Below are 6,967 nucleotides of genomic sequence, written 5' to 3' on the forward strand. Positions count from 1 at the left end.
TGAAATTCATCCTTTAGTCTCAAATTTAGCAACACTTGTTTAATTTACACCATGATCCCAACACTTGTTGTTCTTTTATTTGTGTGATTATTTGTGATGTTCTTTCTATATTCTTTTTAGCCTTTTATTGATTGCTTTTGAATTTTGCAGTATGCACTCCAATCTCACTCATCTCCCCCTCCCCTTGTACCCATCCTCCACCTTTGCAACCTTCCCCCAACAGAGAAAAAAATATCTCACTGTGAAAGCTGTAGTGTGGCACAGTGTGTCTCACAGTGTACCCTTTTGTCTATACTTCTTTGCTAGTAAATCTTTGGCAATGACTCATTGGTCTGGTTTGAGGCCTCTGTCTTCTACTACAATACTGGAAACTCACTGGGACTCCTCTTGAATATCCTGTTGTTGCCCTGTGCTGTGGAGATCCTGTAGTTTTGGTTCTGTAGGACTGGCCCTTTCAAGTGTACTCTGGCAGCTCCTCCATGGGATAGATGTTTGGAATGGGCCAGTTGAAAGCCCTAGATCTGGGCCTGAGAGGTATCTGAGCTTGTCATCCTGCTGGCTCTCACACCCTCGGGCCCAGCTCACCAGCAACACTCTCAGCCAGAGCCAGCTCTACCAGTACTGTCCAGGTGAGCTGTAAGGCCTGCTCTCCAAAGTGCTGGAGCAGGGCCAGCTCTCCTGCTCTCATGACCCCAGGGCCAGATGTCCTACCTGCCAGCTGTGGTGAAAGCAAAAAGGAGGGAAGGGATATATCTCCCTCACCTATGTCATGCCATGGCAGTCAGGTGTTGGGGCCAGCTCTCCCATGCTCATGCCCTTGGTCACCAGGGTCACCAATCTCAAACAACCCCTGTCACCAGGGTCAACTCTACTGTGCTGCCTAAGCAAGCTGCAGGGCACACTCTCCTAAGTGCTGGAGCAAATGAGGAGCAGGACCATCTCTCCTGTTCTCATGACCCCAGGGCCAGGTCTCCCACCTGCTGCAGGGGTTGAGAGGTGAGGGGGATGGTATCTTTCCCTCGGCCACACCACTACCCAGGAAACAGGTAGTAGGACTGGCTCACTAGAAACTCCTGCAATGTGTGGGGCCTGCCTTCCTGAGTACTGCAGCTGCCCAGGGGTGGGGTCAGCTTCCTGCTCGATGCCCTCAAGGCCAGCTCTCCCACTATGCCCAGGTGGAGGGATGTCATCAGTTCCGTCCAGCTTTTAGACATCAGCATGTCAGGACAACAATGCAGACCAGGGACACATCTGCCTGGCCTTTGATGGTAACAGACCCTTGCTACTGCAGGGTCACAGACCCAGATGTGGCCCATGATGGCAACACAGGCCAGAAGTCCCAGGTGGCATCACTGGTTATGCACATCAGGTTGACCCTCACTACCTTGAGTCTCCATGTCTGCCTCTCTTCATTGTGCCCACATCTTCCTGTCTCTCTTTAACTTCTCCATCACTTACTAGTTACCTCTTAGTTGGGCCCAGAATCTCTGGGGTCTGGGGTCATCTCAGGAGTGCTATGCCCTGCTCATCTATTATATCACCAGACAGGGTCTGCCCCACCAGGCCTGTGTGGCAACAAACTGGTGGTTATCTCAGTCAGGCTCTCTTTTTTTTAGGGAGTGTTAGGCTACTGATCATTCAGATGTTCATACGTCAGAACACTGAGTGTAGACATAGTCTCTCTCCTCTCTGCTACCTACTGATGTATATGTGACACAGAAGCCACACCTGCAATGTCTCTAAGGGCCCCTTCTCCAACATTCCAAAAAAATCAAAAAAGATAAGGGCTATAAAGTATATTTGGTTTAGCTTCAAATATGTGACTTAACTATGACAAAAGAAAGATTTAGTGGATTTGAGGAGATGAAATTTAAAATGCATTTATATATTTTTGAAGACTGGAAATAAAGACAGAACATTAAATGTGTTTGTGTAAGACTTGTGAGAGAGGGGACGGTAGATAGGAAATGATGACCAGGAATGGGTATTACAGCATGTCAATGTAATGGAAAAGTTCCAAGGACAGGAGGAAAGTAGTTACGTTGAGAGTGTGTTCAGTGACTTAGTAAATAATTTGCCTCAGGCTCTTCGTTGAGATGAGAAGGTAAATAGTTTTATAGACCTGTTTTCCTAGTTCCATAGTAAAAACTTGGGGGAAATTTTTCATCTTACAATTTTAAAAAGTTGCCTTCCTTTCTATGTGTGCTGTACATCTGTGTGGGACACATGTGAATGTATGTTTGCATGTACTCCCATGTGTTAGGATGCCTGAGTCCAGCATTATCTCCCTTGATTGCTGTCCTCCACATTCATACACAAGCACGTTAAGCCTGTTTAAAAAATGTTTTTATTAAAACAAAATAAAAAAAAAACACAGCTTAGTGGTAGAATGCTTCACTAACACCCAAAAGGCCCAGGATTCAAACGATGCTGGAGATTTAATGAGTTATTTTGAAGTTCTCTTAACTAGAGTATTGATGAGATAAACCAAACAAATCAAAGAATGGAATAGATGCCCATCAGTGGATTGACATAAATATGGACACACTGGTTTTATACAAAAGAGTAGTGGTAATTCTAGGGAAACCACGCATATTCATGAGTCTCATATGTACATAGGCACATACAAACACACACAGACTCTACATGCAGACATATACTTTTCTCACAGTTTAACTCAAGCTAAGGGTAGTGTTGCTTGCGGAGGCAGAGACAGGCAGAGATGTCTGTGAGTCCCAGACAGCCAGGGCCACACTGAGGGCAGTTGAGAGCATGGTGAGTTGCTTTTGTGAGGAAGTGTGGTTCACAGCAACATGACAGTTGCTCACAACTGAAACTCCAGCTCCAGGGCACCCTCTTTTGGCCTCCACAGATATCTGCCTGAATGTACACACATACACAGGTGAACACGTACACTAATGTCCTCTTCTGGCCTTTGTGGGCACATATACACATACACATAAATAAAAAAATTAAAAACAAAAACGTTTTGGTGCTACTGTTTCTTTTTTGCATAAATTCTAATTGATGTCATCAGTTTCCATTATCCTCCTTAATGCTCATCAGTCTATTTCAGTTCTTACATTTGTTCACATTTCTCCATTTAAAAGAAGACAATGTTTAAAGGTAGAGAGTGCTTGCTTTGTAATACTGACTAAAGTTCAGTTTCCAGCACCCATATAAAAAGCCAGGTAGCCGGGCAGTGGTGGCGCACGCCTTTAATCCCAGCACTTGGGAGGCAGAGGCAGGTGGATTATTGAGGTCGAGGCCAGCCTGGTCTACAGAGTGAGTTCCAGGACAGCCAGGACTACACAGAGAAACCCTGTCTCGAAAAACAAACAAAACAAAACAAGCCAGGTATCAAAAAGGAGAGGGGGACTGGAGAGATGGCTCAGTGGTTAAGAACATTGACTGCTCTTCCAGAGGTTCTGAGTTCAGTTCCCAGCAACCACATGGTGGCTCACAACCATCTGTAATGAGATCCAATGCTCTTTTCTGGTGTGTCTGAAGAGAGTGACAGTGTATACACACACACACACACACACACATATCTTTTTTTTTTTTAAAGCCAGTATCCTGCAAATGTCGGCAACTTGCTTCTGAATTGTCTGACTCCCTCTTCTAGCCCCTGTCCTTGCAGAAGCAAGGATGAGAGCATACTACTTCAGCAACTAAAACTTGTATCTTGGGCTGGAGAGATATAGCTCAGGCTTGAGAGTTCTTGCTGCTCTTCTAGAAGATGTGTGTTCGCAGCACTCACATCAGTTAATAACTACCTCTAACTGCAGCTCTAGGGAGTCAGCATGCTATTCTGGCCTCACACATGCATGGACACACCTATACAGTAAACAGAAAATAAATAAATTCTCAGGTAAGGGGACCCATGAGCTTGAGTGGGTAGTGGTACATGCCTCTAACCAAACACTTGGGAGGCAGAGGCAGGCAGATCTCTGTGAGCTCAAGGCCAGCCTGGTCTACAAAGTGAACTTCAGGACATGCAGAGCTATACAAAGAAACCCTGTCTCAAACAAAACAAACAAAAAACTTACAGGCTAAACTTAAGCTTGATAAGTTCTAAGGTTTATTATAGTTCTTAATGTAATGTAATTTTTGTTTTTAGCTGAACTGAGTTATAGTAGTTTTGTTTCTAGTTTAATTGTTCTGTAGTATTTGTGTTTAATTTTTGAGAGAGCATCTTTTGTCACCCAAACTGGCTTTAAACATTCTCTGTATCAAGACTGGCTTTAGTCTACTGATGCTTCCATCTCCACCCCCAAGTACTGGGATCACATGTGTGCACCACCTTGCCTGGCTTTAGAATTGGAGTTTTTTTTAAACTAACTTTTGATGCAACTACAAAGGTTTAAATAAATGTGTTCACTATAATTTGTGACATTTATTAAATAATAAATGACTGATTTATTCAGTAGGAAAACAGACACCTATTTGCTGCATTTATATAATTTCTCTCTTCTCCCTTTTCTGGTAAGAATAAAAGTACAAATAATATGATAGTGGAAGCATATGGTTTATCTTTTTGTGTTTTCCTTGGAAGCCTTAAAAAAAAAAAAAAAAAAAAAAGAGCCAGGCTGTGATGGCACACTGTTCTAGCACTTGGGAAGCAGAGGCAAGGAGCTCTTAAAGTTTGAGGCCAGCCTGGTCTACAGAGTGAGTTCCTGAACATCCAGAGCTACACAGAAACCCATCTTGAAAAACAAACAAACAAAAATAACGTGGCAAGCATCCTATTATTGATCTATATCCCCAGCCCAGAAGTCCTCCTCCCCTCTCTTAAAGGTTAAAATAAAATTTACTTTGTATGTTCTATTCAATCGGTTTGTCTTTATGTTATCTACTAGTAACTGCTAAAACCAGCCATTCAAAATATGATAGTGATGATAATCTGAAGGTCCAGGCATTAGTTGAATGTGCATATGGGCTAGCTGCACATTCTATTTGTGTCCTTAAACAATGTGTACTATAAGGAAAGAAAATTTCTCTACCAGTCTCGAACATACTCATGCCTTCAACAATTAAAACAGATCTATATAAATAAAACAACTTCAGTTTTACTTTGCTTTTCTTTCTCCGTTACTGTTTGATTTGGATAAAAGACAACCAGGGAATATTGGGTACATTTGGAAATGAGCAGAAATAAGAACTTGTTCTATTGTTCATGTAGGCATTTTATTTTATTAATGATTAGTATTATGGAAATTCTAATGTCATTTTATAATCTTAACACAAAAACAAATAGCAAATATAATAATATAAAGATTATTTTAGCTAATGTTGTACTATAAGCATATATCCTTGGATTGGATTAGATTGTGTGTCCATTGACATCTTGCAGCTTTGTACCTGTGATCGTATTGCTAGGGAATTAGAAGTGGAAGTGTTTGTAGGAAGCTTCTATACTATAGCCTAGAAACCTCTGCTGTTATATAACAATGGTAACTGTGGTGCCCTGATGGGGGGTGGGCATCATACATCTTTAGTTCCAGCACTGGGGAGACAGAGGCAAGTGAATCTCTATCCTAAAAAGGGGGTGAGGATTTTTTCTTTTTAAAGAGGATTAACAGTTGTTATATGGTCCAAACAGAAGATTTCCATTACCTGAAAAGGTGTGGAGATTCTCCTACCAGCAAATAAGGAATTAATTCTGCAGAGCCTTGATGTCCTAACTTGAGTCTGATACTGTGAACATTGAAACTGAGTCAAATCCTTAAAACTGTCTTTCCCAAGTTGAGGTTCCCCTTCTAAGTCTCTGGTTATTTTGCTTGTGGTTTTGACTAACTGGTCATAAATAAGTAGCTCCCTTGTGCTTCACTTCTGGATTCTGTTTTGAGTAGCTCATAAAACTCAGGGAAACAGCCGGGCATGGTGGGCGCACACCTTTAATCCCAGCACTAGGGAGGCAGAGGCAGGCAGGTTTCTGAGTTCGAGGCCAGCCTGGTCTACAGAGTGAGTTCCAAGACAGCCAGGACTATACAGAGAAACCCTGTCATGAAACCCCCCACCCCCAAAAAACAACAACAACAACAAACCAACAACTCAGGGAAACATAATTTATGATTTACTGGTTATTATAAAATCATATAATTATAAAAGGGGTACTATAAAAGGTACAGATGAAGAGATGCAGAGGTGTTGCGGGTATAGGGTTTTTACCTCAGTATCTAGAGGATCTGATCTGTCCTTCTGGGTTGTTATGGAGACTTTATTGTGTAGTCATGATTGAAGCATGCAGAAATATGACTGGACAAAAAGAAGTATGATCTAAGGGAAACCCAGTGAAGGTTCTTGTTCATATTCCCCCTCTCTATGGCTTTTATTCTTTCTGGGTAGGAGGCTGTTCTCTTGAAATGTGGTGTGAGGGGTGGTGGTCTTATGATCTACTGTCAGACAAATTAGAGCTGAGGATTTCTTTATGGTCATTTTCAAAGCTGGGGAGATAAAAGTCTATTTTGGTTTGCATGACTTACCTTGGAGAGAGGGAAATTATGGTCTTCCTTGTGGAGAAAAGGAGATGAAAGAGAGGAAAGGTGAGCTTGGTCCTGTTCTCTGAGGCTTATTCTGGTCACTTAGGAAGAAACCATGGCTATGTATGAGTAAAGAGCCAGGACCGTGGGCAAAATCCAGAATGTATCACAGTATCACAAGGACGTGCATTATCAAATATGGCAATAAAATGATCTTAGTGTCAACTTTGGTGTTGGGCTCAGTTTTTACATGAGACTCTGAATTCTAATGGGGATAAAGGTTAAGACTTTAGTTTTATGGATTTATTTTCAATTGGGGTTTCTACTCAGAATAAAAATAAGTCTTTTTAAAATTCCCCTTCCCGAGCCGGGCGCGGTGGCGCACGCCTTTAATCCCAGCACTCAGGAGGCAGAGGCAGGTGGATTTCTGAGTTCGAGGACAGCCGGGGCTACACAGAGAAACCCTGTCTCAAAAAACAAAAAAA

At 42.2% G+C, this 6,967-nt stretch overlaps 1 protein-coding gene and 1 non-coding gene across 12 annotated transcripts in view; one reads left to right on the forward strand and one right to left on the reverse strand.

Moving 5' to 3' along the window:
- Nucleotides 1-6,967, forward strand: part of Csnk1g1 (casein kinase 1 gamma 1) — a 130,556-nt gene that overhangs the window by 35,583 nt on the left and 88,006 nt on the right. The gene's annotated exons all lie outside the window — the stretch shown is intronic.
- LOC115032041 lies at nucleotides 1,619-1,750 on the reverse strand. The gene has a single exon (XR_003837688.1). It is a non-coding gene; the product is annotated as a small nucleolar RNA SNORA17 (small nucleolar RNA).

This window comes from Mus caroli, chromosome 9 (assembly GCF_900094665.2).
Source record: "Mus caroli chromosome 9, CAROLI_EIJ_v1.1, whole genome shotgun sequence".
NCBI classification, from domain to species: Eukaryota; Metazoa; Chordata; class Mammalia; order Rodentia; family Muridae; genus Mus; species Mus caroli.